General features: G+C 38.3%; 1 long non-coding RNA gene across 1 annotated transcript; it reads right to left on the bottom strand.

Annotated features, from left to right (window-relative positions):
• Positions 1 to 162: 162 nt before the first annotated feature.
• On the bottom strand, positions 163 to 19,613 carry LOC126720530 (uncharacterized). The gene is made up of 3 exons (XR_007653480.1): positions 19,517 to 19,613; positions 588 to 705; positions 163 to 419 (listed from the first exon to the last, which is right to left on the bottom strand). It is a non-coding gene; the product is annotated as an uncharacterized LOC126720530 (long non-coding RNA).
• Between the last annotated feature and the right edge of the window lie 440 nt (positions 19,614 to 20,053).

Below are 20,053 nucleotides of genomic sequence, written 5' to 3'. Positions count from 1 at the left end.
CGCTTGTTTTCATAGCTCAAATTTAAACAATCACAGCAAAAAATATTCTATTATTAGTAAAATTGGTGTATACACAAATTACAGTTTCATGTGAAGTGTATATATCCATACTCTATACCTCTAAGGAAGGAAACATTACAAACCCTTTACATATGTGGATTAGATTAAAAAAAAACTACATATACTCCAAATCAGATAAGCCAACTCAATGGTAGGAAAATGTTCTTTATAAAATTAGATAGTAACATATTTTACAAAAGGGGGCATTTTTTTTGGTAAGTTTCTGTTGCTGCCCACTCCATAAACAGAACCCTTTTGTACCCCAAAAATACAGAAAGTTTCCTCCTTTCTCACAAACCCAAGAGGGCTAAGATCATCAATAACTCCCCATAGCAATCAGACCAACTTCTTAAACAAACCTAAAGAAAGCATGACCAAAAATGTAAGCTTTCTCCTTTTTTTCTTCCCTATATTCAACTATTGATGCTTATAATATTAAGTTCCAACAGATATGGGAAATGTTTTTTATATTTTTGTATCCATTTTTTTAAATATTATTTTCTGTTTAAAAAAAACTTTAAACTTACCTATTAGTCAACTGAAATCATAGAAATATTGATCAAATCATGGTTGTTTGCTATGTTAACTGCATCCCACATTCACTGATATCTGCTTCAAAGTTTTGTACTTCATTGCGAGATGAATCTATAATATTAGAACATTCTAAACATTAGTAAAGTTTATATATAACAATGGAGAAGAACCTACTGTTTACAATATAAGTGACAATCTAGTTTACATTATAAAGGTGTTGCCATGTAGGAAAATAGGTCCCTTAAAATGCTGCCACATATACAGCTTTTAAATTAAACCAGTCGCACGTTGCACCGTTTAGCCATTTAAAACTCTGCCATGTTTGCAATTAAAAAAGGATAAATTATACTGTTTCGTTAGGTTAACACACCATTTGATAGCTTCTCAATATAAAAGGAAAAATAACCAGTTAAAATACAGTTTAAACAACCTAGAAAATAATTTCAAATTTACACCACAAATATTCACTCTGCAATTTGCAATCATTAAGAAACATCAAATGAAATATGTCATAGAACTAATCTAAAATAGATAAAAATTGAATAGAACATTGTTAACAATTAGTCATATGCAATAGAAAATTTTAACAACTTAACACAATTATTTTTTCCTGTAATTTTAACCTAACATGAAATCAAAACATGAATAAAAGGAAATAAGAATAAGACACGAAGAAACAATAATTGTAGCAGTATGTATATGACAAATTGACAATTAAAATCAAATTAAAAAAATCAAACTTCTCTAATCTCCCTCTTGCTCTATAATGGAAGGAGATGTCTGTTTTTTTGTCCTGTAAATGGTATTTTAGGTTGTAATTTAGAGGGAAAAAAGTAAAAAAAATGAAGATAGATCCTTAATCAAAATTTGTAAGGTTGAATTTAATCAACCATCTTGTTGGCTTTATTCCGTGCTAAATTTGCTTGTATTTCAGCATTTAGTAACCTTGTATTTAGGTGGGATTGTTGTAAGGGTAGTGAGTGAGATAGAGTGTTGAAATGCTCAAGAGTGTGCAAGAAAACAGAGACTCAAGACTAGACCTCACGGGTGACTCGTGGCTTCAAGCTGCCAGAAGCAGCACACATGCCAAGCATGCCAAAAGTTGAAGCGTCATGTTAGCTGGAGCACTATAGGACAAAATAGGACAACTGGCCGTTCTGTTATCTCGCGGCTGGATCTCACGACTCAGTCAAGCTGCGAGGTCAAGCCATGAGTCAGCCCTGTTTTGAAAAACCTGACTCTTCACATTCCATTCTCACCCTAGTATAAATGCCCCTTATACCCACAAAAGAAAGAGAGCTTCCAGAGAGAATTTTGTGAGAGAAACCTTAGAGTTATATAAGATTGATTCATCCACAATCTTCACTGTAAGGTTGAATTTAATCAACCATTTTGTTGGTTTTATTCCGTGCCAAATTTGCTTGTATTTTAGCATTTAGTAACCCTGTATTTAGGTGGGTTTGTTGTAAGGGTAGTGAGTGAGATAGAGTGTTGAATGCTCAAGAGTGTGCAAGAAAACAGAGTTTCGTGGTTGGATCTCGCGGGTGACTCGCGGCTGCAAGCCGCCAGAAGTAGCACACGTGCCAAGCATGCCAGAAGTTGAACCGTCATGCTAGCAGGAAGCACTACAGGACAAAATAGGACAACCGGCCATTCGGTTATCTTGCGACTGGATCTCGCGACTTAGTCAAGTCGTGAGGCCAAGCCACGAGCCAGCCCTGTTTTGAAAAATCTGACGTTTCACATTCCTCTGTCACCCTAGTATATATACCCCTTATACCCACAAAAGAAAGAGAGATTCCAGAGAGAATTTTGAGAGAGAAACCCTAAAGTAAAACAAGATTAATTCATCTACAATCTTTACATAAGAGTCTCTTCAAATTCCTCAACTCTCTTCCTCTCCATTGTCAAATCCTTGAGAAGCATTTTACCAAAACCTTTTTCTCACCATATCCATTACTGTGAGAGGGCTGTTTGGTGTTTTGGGAAGCAGTTAGGAAGGAACCAATTTACATTGGTTGATGCTATGGTCAAGTAGCGGAATCCAGGAAGCTAGAAAAGAAATAGGTTCGGCACAACCTCGTTGGAGCAAGAAGCTTGGAGGGCTTAGGTGCAATGGGTAGATTAGGCTTGGAGGGTCTATTGCTGTCCATGTATCTCAACTACATTTTCTAGTGGATTGTTTACCGCTTGGAGGGCGGCGAAGAGGTTTTACGCCGAGGGCTTCGGTTTCCTCTTCGATAACACATCACATGTTGTCCTTGTGTTTGCATCTTCCTTCCCTTTTATCTTTGCCTTTTATTATCTACTGTGGGTTGTGATATTAAATTGGCTTAGATTGTTTACCAATTTTGTTTTATAGCTTTTGTTCATTTTCCGCACACTAGTTGTTTGACATAAAACTTGAATTGATTAATTTGTAAATTGGGGGTCTAAACGTTCAAGGGTGTTTTTACACTATATGAACTTTCAATTGGTATCAGAGCAGGTACACTTTTAGTGGTTTCATTACCATAGTGTGATCTTTGACTCCCTATTGAGATGGATCGGTCTTAATCCCTAAATGCACCTCCATATTTTGATGGTAGTAATTATGCTTTTTGAAAGGTTCACATGAGAGCATTTCTGTGTTCCATTGATGAATCTGTTTGGGATGCTGTTGAGATAGGTTAGACCAGACCGGAGGTAGCCAAATCCACATGGGATAAGGCAGCACTCGCCGCATCTAATGCTAACAATAAAGCACTCAATACTATTTTCTGTAGTGTGTCTCCAGATGAATTTCACAGGATCTCTCACATTACTGTTGTCAAAGAAGCATGGGAGATATTGGAGACCACTTATGAAGGCACGAAGAAAGTAAAAGACATCAAGCTGCAGATGCTAACCACTCGGTTTGAGGAGTTAAAAATGAGTGAGGATGAGTCCTTTGACTCTTTCTATAGCAAGCTGAATGAGGTGATTGTAAGCAAGTTCAATTTGGGAGAGAAAACGGAGGATTCTAAAATTGTAAGGAAGATCCTTCGATCATTGCTGGAAAGTTTTCGTGCCAAAGTGATAGCGATTGAAGAAAGCAAGGACCTTGATGACATAAAAGTCCAGGAGCTGGTTAGTTGTCTTCAGACTTATGAAATGTCGCTGCCTAATCAACGGAAGAGTAAATCTCTTGCTCTTAAGACCATTAATGAAAAGGTGGAAGACCATGACTCATTGGAAGAAGATGTGATTGACAAAGATGTTGCATACCTTGTAAAAAATTTCTGAAAATTCTTGAAATTCAAGAATGATGGCAAATTTGGTGATAAAGGAAAATTCCAAAGTTCAGGAAGAGAGAAAAGGGAATTCAAAAAGAAAGATGGAAAAGAATTCCAATCTACACAAGGTGTCACTAGTTTCAAATGTAACGAGCATGGACTTTTAGAAAGAATGTCCGAATTATTTAAAATCGAAAGGCAAAGTGTATGCCACGACATTGAGTGACTCAGATTCATCCGACTCAGATTCTGAGGAAAGTTATGACGGAGAAGGGAATTATTCAACTTTTATGACTATTACCCATTTTGAGTCTTTAGACTAGTTGAAACTGCTTATACAAGAGCTTGGAGTACATAGTGATGAAGAATCATTTGGAGCTGTTGGGGAATCAGATGCAGAAGAAGATGAAAACACAGCTAATCTTCAAGACAATTATAACTCACCCCTAAAGAGGTTGGGTGAGTACACAAGGGTGGCAAAGGCAGCTGTGAGAAAAATGAAGAAGGTAGAGGAGGACTATAAAAGTCTCCTAATTCGCTATAAGGAGGCCAAGTGTGAGATAGAAACACTGAACGGTGAGCTGTCAGAAGCCTACACAAAAGTGAGATTTCTTGAGCAAGAGGTTGTGCAAGCAAATGCCAAGATAGATAGAGTCACCACCAAGAAGCTTGATGATGTTATTTCATCACAAAAAAGCGTTTCAGACAAATCCAGGTTGGGATATACCGAAGGGAGTAGCTCATCTGGCAATGTCACAAAAGAAGTAAAGTTTATAAAGTCCAAAGAGCCAGTTGAAGTTGGCCCTACTGCTGAGAAGCCCAAGATAGAGGAGAAGAGGAATGTGGAGAACGAACGATTGTTGAATCCCCGTAATCAATCTGTGGGCAGGTCTGAATCCTGAGCCAAGTCTCGTCCACGACCACAAAAAGGTCCTAGATCAAATTATGTGTGCCATCATTGCGGACTTCAAGGGCATACTCGACCAAATTGTCAAAAGCTGAGAGCAATGAATAGTGCAACTCCTCAAAGGTCACGAGGACCTAGAAATGATAGGAGAAATTGGGCTGGTGAACCATCAAGAGATCAAAATGGTGATCCTGGAATGATGAACGTGATGAAGATGATTGGTGCATTCACCAACTGTTTGGAAAGCTTCACACGAAGGTTTGAAAGCCCTAACTCCCGTACCTAATCCTATAAGAAAATCACCCCAAACGTAAGTGACGTGTGGGTGAAAAAGGGTACTCATGCATAAGCATTACAACATGTCCATGTATCAATACTTCATATGCTTTGTGACGGCGTTTGATTGTTTGCATATTGTTTATGTTGGTGGTTATTTGTTTGTCTGTTTGTGCATATTTTTGTTCATTTTTGTTTTTGATCAATCTTTTTCTTCTTATGTGTCAAAAATCCAAAAACCACATAAAAATTTAAAAATCAAAAAATTTGATTGACATTGTTGAGTTTTGTCTCAAAACATGTTTTGCCTAGTACCTTTGTGCTAATGGCTTTGTGCATTACCAGCGTAGCTTGTTCCTGTGCACTCTTATCACTGTGGGAGAAATCTCGAAATCTATATGATTGTTGTAAATAGATCTTCAAACTTGTCATGAATGATTAGTGAATGGTTCTGTTGATCTTGAGATATGCATAGACTTGTGTCTATATATCTTCCCACTCTTTATTTGTGTTTTTACTAAAAAGAGCTCACCAAATGTAAATCTCCAAATGAAAAGAGATATTGAGCTGTAAAAGCCTGTCGCACATACTAGTATTCGACTAGGAAAAAGGAAAAGCAACTAGGAAAATTAAAGTGAATGTTTATTCAAAAAGCCAAAGGCTATCTCTTCAAAGTGAAATATCAAATATCACTCTCACAATGAGATGTGATTGTCTTAAAAGAACCAAAAAGATCAAATGTTATGATTGAAAGTAGAGTCAAATGTAAAGCTCCAAGTTATGTTATCAAGTTTTGTGGGAGGTCATATAGGCATACTTCTATAATTGAGATGGGTCATAAGATCTAGTGCTAATTGTGTATGTCTTGGTTGAATTGATCATTGAAGTTTCACATTAGACTAAGGACTATCACATTGTTGATATCCACACACAACACACAAGTTTATGTTCAATAAATGCCATATTCATTTGTGTGATTGTATTTGATAAAATGTGTTTTCACATGCTCAATCTTTGTTGATTCAAGCACAAAAAGATTTTTGAGTGTTTTAGGTGTTTTGGGAAAGTATTTTGTTCTTCAAAAACTAAAAATTTCAAAAAACATTTTTGCCTTGTTTTGGCGACTCAGTCGCGGGTAAGTCAAGTCGCATGCCGCAGTCGTGAGCTCGCGTGTCAATTTTGGCAACTTGTTCGCAAGTGGATGGTCCAGTCGTGAGGGTTACACAAAGATTTTCGCGACTTAGCTCACGACTCCCTCACGGGTAGACCTTCCAGTCGCAAAAAACACTTAGAAAAAATTTTTCAAAAATTTGTCTTTGAGTGTTTTGGCGGCTTGACCTGGCGTCTTGTTGGCGACTCATTTTAGTAGAGAAAAACGCGTGTTTTGCACAGTGAAGGCAGTTTTTAAAATCTTTTTCAGTTTTCCCTCAAACTTTTTGTGACTATTCATCTTCTCTCTCAACTGTCTCCTTCCTAAACGCTCTGTGTAACCCATTTTGAACTCCATTGTTGCTTCATTTCTTCCCAAAATCATCAAGAAAAGGTATGGGTCTTCTCTTCCTCACTTCATATGTTATGTTTTGTGTGTCACTTTCTTGCTGTTTGGGTTGTTATTTTTGTCATATTGTGTTCAAACGTTTTACTCTTTGTGTGCTGGGTATGGTGGATTGTGTTTGATGCTGATTTCATCTGGTGTCGTTTTGTTGGTCACAATGTTCTTATCTTTGTTCTGTGTTTTGGCATTTGTTGGTGTTTATACTCTTTTGGGAAATGGGTTTGGTATTTTTTTGGTTTTTACTCCGTTTGTGTGTACGAAAGTTTACTTATGTCTGTGGTTTTGGATTACCTATCTTGTATCACTGTGTTTTTGTTGTCACTACATGAGTGTGCTTCTGTCTTGAGTGTATTACTTTAATACATTCAATTTTCTGTTTGATTTGTCCCAATGCCATTTTTTTGGTTATATGTGGTTTTCATTGTGCATTTGAGACTCATGGTAGATTGTCTTATTGACAATTATCTTTAAGTTTGTCTTACTCTGTGCTTTATTGCGCTTTCACCATTGTATTGCACCTGCCTCATTCTATATTGTCATAACTTATGTTTGAAAATGTGTGTAATTTATATGGTTTACATTCATTTTTGAATCTAATCAAGTTGATATCTGTCCTTTGTGGTGCTGTTTTTAGTTCTTTCCTATGTGCCTATTCTCTTGTAGATGTCTCGTCGATCCTCTAAGGGCAAAGACATTGTTACTGATGATCCATCAACCCCAGTTGCTAAAAGGACTTAACTCCCATCTCAGTCATCTCAAGACTCTGAAAGTTCAAAAACGTGTACAAAACACCTTTGAACATTTAGACCCCCGAAATACAACTTAATCAACTTAAGCAATATGTCAAAAAACTAGTGTGCGGAAACTTAACACATGCTATAATATGAAATTGGTTATAAACTATCTAAGCCATAACAAAATAAAACCACAGCAGATAATGTAAAGGCAAAGATAGAGAGGAAGGAAGATGCAAACACAAAGACAACACGCGATGTGTTATCGAAGAGGAAACCGAAGACCTCGGCGAAAAACCTCTCCGCCGCCCTCCAAGCGGTAATCAATCCACTAGAAAATACAGTTGGGATACAAGGACAGCAATAGACCCTCCAAGCCTAATCTACCCAGTGCACCTAAGCCCTCCAAGCTTCTTGCTCCAACGAGGTTGCGCCGAACCTTTTTCTTTTCTAGCTTCCCGGATTCCGCTACTAGACCGTAGCATCAACCAATGAAGATTGGCTCCTTCCTAACTGCTTCCCAGAACTCCAAACAACTGTCTCACAGAGATGATAATAGTGAGAACCAGGTTTGGTATAATGCCTCTCAAGGATTTGACAATGGAGAGGAAGAGAGTAAGGGAATTTGAAGAGACTCTAAGGTATAGATTGTGGGTGAAGCAATCTGGTTTTTTTCTTTAGGGTTTCTCTCTCAAAATTCTCTCTGGAAGCTCTCTTTCAATCGTGGGTTAAAGGGGTATTTATACTGGAGTGGGAGAGGAATGTGAAACGTCAAGTTTTACAAAACAGGGATGGCTCGCGGCTTGACCTCGCGGCTTGACCAAGTCGCGAGATCCAGTCGCGAGTTAACCGTATGGCCAGTTGTCCTGTTTTGTCCTGTAATGCTCCAGCTAGCATGACTGTTCATCTTCCAGCATGCTTGGCACGTGTGCAGCTTCTAGCGGCTTGCAGCCGCGAGTCCACCCGCGAGTCCCAGCCGCGAGTCTCTGTTTTCTTGCACACTCTTGAGCAAACTTCACTCTATCTCACTCACTACCCTTACAACAAACCCACCTAAATACAGGGTTACTAAATGCTGAATTACAAGCAAATTTGGCACGGAATAAAGCCAATTAGATGGTTGAATAAATTCAACCTTACAGACTCCAATTTGGAGAGGTTCAAAACCCTGCTTACCTCACATATCTACTCAAACATTTTTGACAAGGCATCTCCTATAGTGGAATGGGTGGTTGAGTTTGACACCTTAGGAACCACTTTTATCCCTCGAATCTTTGAACCACGAGATTGGGCAAACTTATTTGGGAATTTTGTCGATCCAATGGATGAACTGGTTAAGGAATGTTACTCTAATACAAGTGATCTTGGAGTTGAACTAATTTGCTGGGTTAGAGGAAAGGAGTTTGCCATCTCCCCGAACTCCATAGCCGATATTCTCCGCATCACTAGACCTCAGAATGTGGATCTAACTCCGTATGATGATCAAACTCCAGAGACTCAAGACATTCTACAAGTTCTAGGATCTGATCATGAAGTATCTAGTACAGGCACATCCATAAGCACCGCAAGGTTTGCACCAGAGCTGACCACACTAAAGTTGATCATGTTCTCTAATCTCTACCCACTGTCCAACACTACCTTCATAAGTCTTGGAAGAGCTCAATTCCTTTGTGATCTTATTACAGGAGCCCCTTTGATATCTATGCCCACATCTTTCAAACCATGAGAAAGACTGCGGCTCGATCTACAGTTCGAGGATGTATTCCATTTTGCAGTCTCATCATGAAGTTCATTCTTCGTGAAGGCATTGTTCCTCCCTCAGATGGAAAAATGTTGACCCGTCTGCGTCCAATTTCCATGTTCACTCTACAAGCTAGCAGAAGTCATTCCTCTAAAACACCAAAGAGTGCACACATCTCTCCGGTTACTCAATCTGCTCCTGAGTCAGAGACACCTATACATACCACACCTACTTCGCGTGTCATCCCTGAAGTTCCACAAACTAGCATTCCGCAAGCACAGTCTAATCCTCAAACTGATAGAGTGGGTAGTTTGCTTGAAAATATTCAGAAACGCATTGATGAAATGGTGACACTTCTCTACTCCATCAACAACCATGTTCAAATGCGACTCGAGTCCATGGAGAATCAGCTAGAAGCTATTCAACAAAAGTTAGACAACAACCTTTAGCTATTCATGCCAAAAAGGGGGAGAGCATTCAGTAAGGAGGAGAAAGCTCAAAGGGAAGTGTGCATAGTAATAGGGGGAGTACACACATACTTTTGTTTTAGACTTATCCTTTAAATTTATAGGTTTATGTTTTTGGATATTTATTGTTACTATGGGTTTAATACACTGTGGTTTTGGTGTATTTTTGTTTCTAACTCTTAACACATGGATGGTTTTGAAACTTGGTTTACTTTATATATATATTGTTGATGTTATTCAGTATATATTGTGTTTTGTACCCATGTTGCTTATGTAAGCTTTTAGGGTTATGTTTTTATGCATATCTGTAGGCTTTATGGTCTGTACCATGCTTTATGCAGCCTTTTATGCTTTGTTTAAATCAGTACTTCTATCTAAATGTCATGCATTTTCTTTTAAGTACTGTCACTCTTGTGCCCTTGTAGGATTGTTCCTAGATGCATATACTTAGTGTATTATGCATTGGTTGAGTGTTGGGCATACAAGTAACTTGCATTGTTTTTGTTAGCTTGTATGTTCAAGTGTTCATTCCAAGTGTGAATGAGCACTGTGATCACTACCTTGTAAGTGATTACTTGTTTGATCAAGCCATGATTTGGTTCTTAACTTCATCTTTACTTGATCACTTTATGCCTGTTTCATATGCATTTCATATTTTCTGCATACAATAATCATGGTGTATTGTTGTGTTTCAGGAGTTTCATGTTCATATGATTCAAGTGCTTCACAGTTTCTAGAATTAGGTGTGAGTGAGTTTTGCTCAATTGTTCCTAACTCACATGTTAAGTCTAGAGTCTGTTTTAGGTTTTTGTCACGGAATAGCCAAAGGGGGAGACTGTAAGGTTGAATTTAATCAACCATTTTGTTGACTTTATTTCGTGCCAAATTTGCTTGTATTTCAGCATTTAGTAACCCTGTATTTAGGTGGGTTTGTTGTAAGGGTAGTGAGTGAGATAGAGTGTTGAATGCTCAAGAGTGTGCAAGAAAATAAAGTCTCGCGACTGGATCTCACGGGTAATTCACGGCTGCAAGCCGCTAGAAGCAGCACACATGCCAAGCATGCTAGAAGTTGAACCGTCATGCTAGCTGGAAGCACTACAGGACAAAATAGGACAACTGGCCATTCAATTATCTCGTGACTGGATCTCGCGACTCAGTCAAGTCGCGAGGCCAAGCCGCGAGCCAGCCCTATTTTGAAGAACCTGACGTTTCACATTCCTCTCTCACCCTAGTATATATACCCCTTATACCCACAAAAGAAAGAGAGCTTCCAAAGAGAATTTTGAGAGAGAAACCCTAGAGTAAAACAAGATTGATTCATCTACAATCTTTACATAAGAGTCTCTTCAAATTCCTCAACTCTCTTCCTCTCCATTGTCAAATCCTTGAGAGGCGTTTTACCAAAACCTTTTTCTCACCATATCCATTACTCTGAGAGGGTTGTTTGGTGTTTTGGGAAGCAATTAGGAAGGAACCAATTTACATTGGTTGATGCTGTGGTCAAGTAGCGGAATCCGAGAAACTAGAAAAGAAATAGGTTCGGCGCAACCACGTTGGAGCAAGAAGTTTGGAGGGCTTAGGTGCACTGGGTAGATTAGGTTTGGAGGGTCTATTGTTGTCTATGTATCCCAACTACATTTTCTAGTAGATTGTTTACCGCTTGGAGGGTGGCGAAGAGGTTTTACGCCGAGGGCTTCAGTCTCCTCTTCAATAACACATCGCGTGTTGTCCTTGTGTTTACATCTTCCTTCCCTTTTATCTTTGCCTTTTATTATCTGCTGTGGGTTGTGATTTTAAATTGGCTTAGATTGTTTACCAATTCTTTTTTATAGCTTTTGTTCATTTTCCACACACAAGTTATTTGACATAAAGCTTGAATTGGTTAATTTGTAAATTGGGGATCCAAACATTCAAGGGTGTTTTTACACTATTTGAACTTTCATTCACATAAGAGACTCTTCAAATTCCTCAACTCTCTTCCTCTCCATTGTTAAACCCTTGAGAGGTCTTTTTACCAAAACCTTTTCTCGCCATATCCATTATTATGAGAGGGCTGTTTGGTGTTCTGGGAAGCAGTTAGGAAGGAACCAATCTACATAGGTTGATGCTATGGTTAAGTAGCAGAATCCGGGAAGCTAGAAAAGAAATAGGTTCGGTGCAACCTCGTTGGAGTAAGAAGCTTGGAGGGCTTAGGTACATTGGGTAGATTAGGCTTGGAGGGTCTATTGCTGTTCATGTATCCTAACTACATTTTGTAGTGGATTACTTACCGCTTGGAGGGCGGCGGAGAGGTTTTACGCCGAGGGCTTCGGTTTCCTCTTCAATAACACATCGTGTGTTGTCCTTGTGTTTGCATCTTCCTTCCCTTTTACCTTTGCCTTTTATTATCTGCTGTGGTTGTGATTTTAATTGGCTTAGATTGTTTACCAATTCTGTTCATAGCTTCTGTTCATTTTCCACACACTAGTTGTTTGTCATAAAGCTTGAACTGGTTATTTTGTAATTGGGGGTCTAAACGTTCAAGGGTGTTTTATACACTATTTGAACTTTCAAAATTAATTCAATTGAATACCCAAACCTAAGACTATATAAACTCAAACATTTAAAGCAATATTAAAAAATAAAATTACCAATAAAAGTTTCTGGTGGTTTGACTGGAAGATGTCAGATTTCTCTCGTTACGAACGATTTTTCTGAATAGCGAACTCACGTTCTCTCTTATTTCTCTATCTTTTCCCTCTCCAAACCTAAATCACATATAATCCTGAAAGTTCAAAAACGTGTATAAACACCTTTGAACGTTTAGACCCCCAAAAACAACTTAACCAAATCAAGCAATATGTTAAACAACAAGTGTGCGGAAACTTAACACATGCTATAATATGAAATTGGTTAAACAACTATCTAAGCCATAACAAAATAAAACCACAGCAGATAAAATAAAGGCAAAGATAGAGAGGAAGGAAGATGCAAACACAAAGACAACACGCGATGTGTTATCGAAGAGGAAACCGAAGTCCTCGGCGAAAAACCTCTCCGCCGCCCTCCAAGCGGTAATCAATCCACTAGAAAATACAGTTGGGATACAAGGACAGCAATAGACCCTCCAAGCCTAATCTACCCAGTGCACCTAAGCCCTCCAAGCTTCTTGCTCCAACGAGGTTGCGCCGAACCTTTTTCTTTTCTAGCTTCCCGGATTCCGCTACTAGACCGTAGCATCAACCAATGAAGATTGGCTCCTTCCTAACTGCTTCCCAGAACTCCAAACAACTGTCTCACAGAGATGATAATGGTGAGAACCAGGTTTGGTATAATGCCTCTCAAGGATTTGACAATGGAGAGGAAGAGAGTAAGGGAATTTGAAGAGACTCTAAGGTATAGATTGTGGGTGAAGCAATCTGGTTTTTCTTTAGGGTTTCTCTCTCAAAATTCTCTCTGAAAGCTCTCTTTCAATTGTGGGTTAAAGGGGAATTTATACTGGAGTGGGAGAGGAATGTGAAACGTCAGGTTTTCACAAAACAGGGGTGGCTCGCGGCTTGACCTCGCGGCTTGACCAAGTCGCGAGATCCAGTCGCGAGTTAACCGTATGGCCAGTTGTCATGTTTTGTCCTGTAGTGCTCCAGCTAGCATGACTGTTCATCTTCCAGCATGCTTGGCACGTGTGCAGCTTCTGGCGGCTTGCAGCCGCGAGTCCACCCGCGAGTCCCAGCTGCGAGTCTCTGTTTTCTTGCACACTCTTGAGCAAACTTCACTCTATCTCACTCACTACCCTTACAACAAACCCACCTAAATACAGGGTAACTAAATGCTGAATTACAAGCAAATTTGGCACGGAATAAAGCCAATTAGATGGTTGAATAAATTCAACCTTACAATCTCCCCCTTTGGCTATTCCGTGACAAAACCCTAAAACAGACTCTAGACTTAACATGTGAGTTGGGAACAGTTGAACAAAACTCACTCACACCTAACTCTAGAAGCTGTGAAGCACTTGAATCATATGAACATAATACTCCTGAAACACAACAATACACCATGATCATTGTAAGCCGAAAATTATAAATGCATATGAAACAGGCAATATGTGATCAAGCAAAGATGGAGTTAATAAACAAACCATGGCTTGATCAACCAAGTGAACACCACAAGGTAGTGATCACAGTGCTCATTCACACTTGGAATGAACACAAGGACATACAAGTTAACAAACACAAGGCAAGACACTTGTATGCTCAACACTCAACCAATGCATAACACACAAGGCATATGCATCTAGGAACAATCCTACAAGGGCACAAGAGTGACAGTACATAAATCAAAATACAAGACATTTAGATTAAAGTACTGATTTCAACATAGCATAAAGGCTGCATTAAGCAAGATACATACCATAAAGCCTACAAACTATGCATAACACATGCATAACACATTAACCCTAAAAGCTTACAAAAGCACATGGGTACAAAGCACATTATATTGAATAAAAACTTAAACAATATAAACTAAAAGTGCTTAAAGTTTCTCCCCTTCAAAATGATGAGAAGCTGTGATGCACTTAGAACATATATACTTGTAACCTGAAACACTTGCACAAAACACATTAGACCCTCAAGGTAAAGCAAGTAATAAAAGAACAAGTATAATGTAACAAGTAAATTGTGATCAAGTAAACATGATGTGAAACATGTGAGCAACTTGATCATACACCAAAACAGTCATATAGAAATGACTATAATGATCACATAGCAAAGCAAATGATCATACGAACATGCATTCAAAGAAGCACAATAGCATAGGGATATATGCATGTCCAAAGCACAAACATGATGCAATGAGAACAACAAAGTATAACTCAAAGCACCATAAAGCCAACAAGAAAACAAACAGAACAAAGTTTTCTAGATAACACAATGTCTTCTCCCCCTTGGTATATGCATCTCCCCTATGGAATATCTCTCCCCCTATAAATGTGCATGAGAAATAGAATTTCTCCCCCTAAAGATGTGCACAAGAGTCATATAGAAATGACAAAATACTCCGAAACATACTCTAGAGTATACTCTCCCCCTTTTTGTCAGGAATAGACAAAGGGTCAAGAAGAAACGAGGGCAAGAGATGAAGGTATGAACAATGCTAATGATGCATGAGGGGTGCAAGATAAATGAGAAAATGAAGCTCAAAACTAAGACAAAGTAACATGCTACAAAGCATAAGGTAAACATGATATGCTAGGATGAAGAAATAAGGTAAAGACCAAGGCATGACAAGGGTAACAAAAGTGTGTGCAAGAGGTGGCTAAGTGCAATGCATGACCAATGCATGAAAAATGCACATGTGGGGCAAAGTGTGTAAACTACACAACTAATGAACCAAACATGTTCCTAATGAGGAAACATGAGAAACCCCATAGTTTGGTACTCATCGGAGTCCAAACAAGCGAGAAAATATCTAAGAGGCATTTTATCAAACACCTGGCATGCACACTATGAACAATAATGTGAAACAATGCATGAACATCATGAAATCCACCCTTAATACATGTTCTTTCTGCCACAAGGGGCCAACATCCAATGCATATCAACAAAAGAAACCAATCCCATAAAGAAATTTGACAAAAAATAAGTTTTCCCAACCCCAATGATAAAAATCCCAACCAAGAGCACAAAACTCTCCAAAACATAATCCAAGGATCAAAAATAATGAAAAGAATTTATAATTACCTTAGAAATGTTAATGGAATGAAAAACCATTCAAATTGGTTGGATTTTGATGTAAAAATATTGAAAGAGGGGTTTTAGAGAGGATGGGAGAGGTTTAAAACAAGTTTCCCACAAAAAGCCCTTTAAAAAGCTGTTTCTGGGCGTTTCGCGACTGGGCGAGTCGCGAGGTTCAGTCGCGAGCAAGCCGCGAGCCGCGAGTTTCAGCCGCGAGCCGCGAGTTTCAGCCGCGAAAATTTTCGCGAGTCGCGAGTAAGCCGCGAGTGAGTCGCCAAAAGTTTCTGGATGAGCTCGCGACTGGGGTTTCGCAACTGGCGAGTCGCCAGCTGAGCCGCGAAAAACTCTGACACCTGTTTTTCGAAACAAAACATATTTAAACAATAAAAAACAAAGTAAACACTAAACATGAACTCAAAGAGTGATAAAAATCACTTCCAAAAACATATAAAATGATCAAAAATCTTTTTGGATTGAACCATATATGATTGAGCACACACACATCACATTTAGACAAGTACAATCTAACAAATGAATAAGACATTCATTGAACATTAGGCATGTGTGTTGTGTGTGTGTATCAAATGTGGAATAGTCCTTAGTCTAGAGTGAAGTTTCAATGATCAATTCAATCAAGTCATACACAACTAGTGCTAAGTCAAGTGGTCTATCTCAATTATAGAAATGAACATATATGACCTCCCACAAGAAAATGATTACATATGATGAAGCTTTTCATTTAGCTTCTTTACAATTCATAACATTTGATCATTTTGAATCAAAACATCTCATTTTGAGATCGATGCCTGAAATTTGTGATATTTCAATTTGACGAACAAGCCTTTGGCCTTTTGGGCATCATACAATTTCATTTAAGTCGCTTTCCCTTTTTCCTAGTCGAATACTAGTATTTGCGACGGCTTTTGCAGTTCATTATCTCTTTTCATTTTGAGATTTACATTTATTGAGCTCTTTAAGCAATAAAAATAAAAGAGTGGGAAGAGATATAAGCACAAGTCTACGCAAGTATCAAAACCAACATGACTATTGACTAATCATTCATGACAAGCTTGAAGATCGATTTACAACAATCACACAAAGATGTCAAGATTTTTCCCACAAAGATATAAGTGCAAAAATAACAAGCTAAGCTCGAAAATGCACAAAGCCATTTGTACAAAGGTACAAGGCCAAACTCACATGTGATATGTGCTCAAACAAATACGATCAAACTTTTTGAATTTTTCACTTTTTATGTGGTTTTGGATTTTTACTCACACAAAATAGAAACATAAAAGTAAGATCAAAAACGAAACAATGCATACAAATAAATGCAAGATGCACAAAATGCATGAAGATATGACATTTAATGCATGAAGGGTCCTACAAAGATCGAAAGAATTAGATCAAGGACCAAAAGAGCAAAAGCTCAACCATAGGAACCCTTCCTCATCCAAACGGAACGATTGTTTGGAATGAGTGTCTCAAGAGAAGCGAGACGAGAGTTGGAAGAATGAGAACCGGAGATACACATAGTCAAGGAGTTAAGAGCATTAAACATTTTCTTTAACAACATGCTATTTTACTCAAATCCAGTTTACTCTTTTTAGCACAACTTCCAAAAAGCTCAAGTTTCTCTTTTCTTTTGATTCTCTTAAGAGCTTGAAACTTAGAGCAATGAGGTCTTAGATGACCAAAGGCACCACAATGGTGACAAACAATGTGTTTAGGTCCACTAGGCTTTTTGGGAATGGATCTAGCAACATGGTTTTGTTCCCTCTTCAACTTATGACATTGAGGTCTTATATGACCAATCACACCACAATGGTGGCAAGTTGGAACAAACTTAGATCCATCCAAAGCCTTAGGTTGAGACCTAAACGAAGGTTTTGACTTAGCAGCCTTTCTCTCCACCTTTTGATTTCTTTTATGTGGAGGAATGTACACCGATTTGTCCTTTAAGGTAGAACACACACTAGGCACAAAATCGGGTACCACAACATGATTGCAACAAATATTATCATCCATTTTATCAATAGGTTCAGCAATTAAACACTTGGCATGCATCTTAAGAGATTCATTTTCACATTTAAGATCATCAACAAGTTTGTTAGACAAAACAAGTTTAGCATCCAAGTCCATATTCAAACATTCAAACTCTTTCAGCTTTTCAAGAGAAATTTCAGCAAGTTTTTTATATTTCTCAACCAATTTGTTGGATTCATTGAGCTTAACAATCAAATCATCATTTTCACAAAATAACTTGCTCAAATTCTTTTGAAACTTCTTAGCATTTTTCTTCAAGAGTTTGTCAACAACACCCATGGATTCAAATAACATGTCATCACACTTATGAGGATTAACACTCATAGAGGCATTTTCACAAACATGTGGCATGTTACATTCATCACCAACCAAATCATGCAAAGAGGCATACAAAGCACAATCCATGGCAAATAAACACAAGGGGTCAAGGATCACACTTAGGTATTTAAACCACAACAAGTGTACCCGCTCTGATACCAATTGAAAGTTCAAAAACGTGTATAAACACCTTTGAACGTTTAGACCCCCAAAAACAACTTAACCAAATCAAGCAATATGTCAAACAACAAGTGTGCGGAAACTTAACACATGCTATAATATGAAATTGGTTAAACAACTATCTAAGCCATAACAAAATAAAACCACAGCAGATAAAATAAAGGCAAAGATAGAGAGGAAGGAAGATGCAAACACAAAGACAACACGCGATGTGTTATCGAAGAGGAAACCGAAGTCCTCGGCGAAAAACCTCTCCGCCGCCCTCCAAGCAGTAATCAATCCACTAGAAAATACAGTTGGGATACAAGGACAGCAATAGACCCTCCAAGCCTAATCCCAGTGCACCTAAGCCCTCCAAGCTTCTTGCTCCAACGAGGTTGCGCCGAACCTTTTTCTTTTCTAGCTTCCCGAATTCCGCTACTAGACCGTAGCATCAACCAATGAAGATTGGCTCCTTCCTAACTGCTTCCCAGAACTCCAAACAACTGTCTCACAGAGATGATAATGGTGAGAACCAGGTTTGGTATAATGCCTCTCAAGGATTTGACAATGGAGAGGAAGAGAGTAAGGGAATTTGAAGAGACTCTAAGGTATAGATTATGGGTGAAGCAATCTGGTTTTTCTTTAGGGTTTCTCTCTCAAAATTCTCTCTGGAAGCTCTCTTTCAATCGTGGGTTAAAGGGGTATTTATACTGGAGTGGGAGAGGAATGTGAAACGTCAGGTTTTCACAAAACAGGGGTGGCTCGCGGCTTGACCTCGCGGCTTGACCAAGTCGCGAGATCCAGTCGCGAGTTAACCGTATGGCCAGTTGTCATGTTTTGTCCTGTAGTGCTCCAGCTAGCATGACTGTTCATCTTCCAGCATGCTTGGCACGTGTGCAGCTTCTGGCGGCTTGCAGCCGCGAGTCCCAGCCGCGAGTCTCTGTTTTCTTGCACACTCTTGAGCAAACTTCACTCTATCTCACTCACTACCCTTACAACAAACCCACCTAAATACAGGGTAACTAAATGTTGAATTACAAGCAAATTTGGCACGGAATAAAGCCAATTAGATGGTTGAATAAATTCAACCTTACAAATCCCAAATTTCAAAAATCAAATCAAAACCTAATGTAACCCATATACCTAAATAAAAATCGCCCTACGAACTCTATCTCTCCTATCTCTGTATCTCAAGCCTTTTGAGTTTTGATTGTATTTTAAGTTTTTAACTCAAATAACTAAATCTAAAGCAATCCAACCAAAAAATTCAAACCTAATTCATATTCAATCCCCAGATTCAGAAAAAATAAATAAATAACAATAACTTTACTGGTTATGGGTATACAGAAAAAAAAAAAAAAAAAAAAAATCAATGCAACATTCAATCCAATTCTTATTTAATCCCAACAATTTTGTTAACATTAGAAACAAAAGTACCCAAACTAAAAACAATATTTTTAGCAATTTCTATAATCTAAAAAAAACCAAAAACAAAACAAAAGCAAATATCTAAAATTGAGAAAACAAACATTTTGATAGAGATTCCAAAAAGCCAAAACAAAAACGAATCAAATCTAAACCTACCCAACCAAAAAAAAAAAAACTCAATTAATAGTAACATTTTAGACCCAAACCTACAAAATTGAGAAAAAAAAGTACCGTTGTCGTTGTCGATTCCACTATCTGGTGGTCTAAATTTGGCAAGGGAAAGAATGGTGTGTGGTTCGGACGAACTTTGCTCTCTTTACCTTTTGATTGTGATGCACAATGGACGGCCTTAGGAACTTTGCCTCTTTCTCTGTTTCTTTCTCTATGCCTTCTTTGTTTACCATTCTGCCTATGTTTCTGCAAAATCGTGTTTTGTAAATTTTTGATTTCTTATGCCCAATCGATGCATTGTTCACCGTTTTGCCTCTTTCTCTGTTTCTTTCTCTCCATCCCAGATCTCATCCTCTCTCTATTTCATCGCCTCTCTCTCTCTCTCTCTCTCTCTCTCTCTCTCTCTCTCTCTCTCTCTCTCTCTCTCTCTCTCTCTCTCTGCTTCTCCCCATGTCCTAATCGCCTCTCTATTTCTATTTCCATGTACTTTTAATTTTAACCGGTTTTTTTGGTTATTTATAATGAGAGGCTTTTTAACAGTGTTGTAGCATTACTAGACAATATAATGTATTGCTTTTTAACTTTTATACGTGGCAGAATTTTAAAGGGTCCTTTTTCCTAACGTGACAACATCTCTTTAAAGGCTTATGCTATTACTAGTCGCTAACCCGTGCGATACACCGGAA

This window comes from Quercus robur, chromosome 4 (assembly GCF_932294415.1).
Source record: "Quercus robur chromosome 4, dhQueRobu3.1, whole genome shotgun sequence".
NCBI lineage: Eukaryota > Viridiplantae > Streptophyta > Magnoliopsida > Fagales > Fagaceae > Quercus > Quercus robur.
This window is presented reverse-complemented; position numbering and strand designations above follow the sequence as displayed.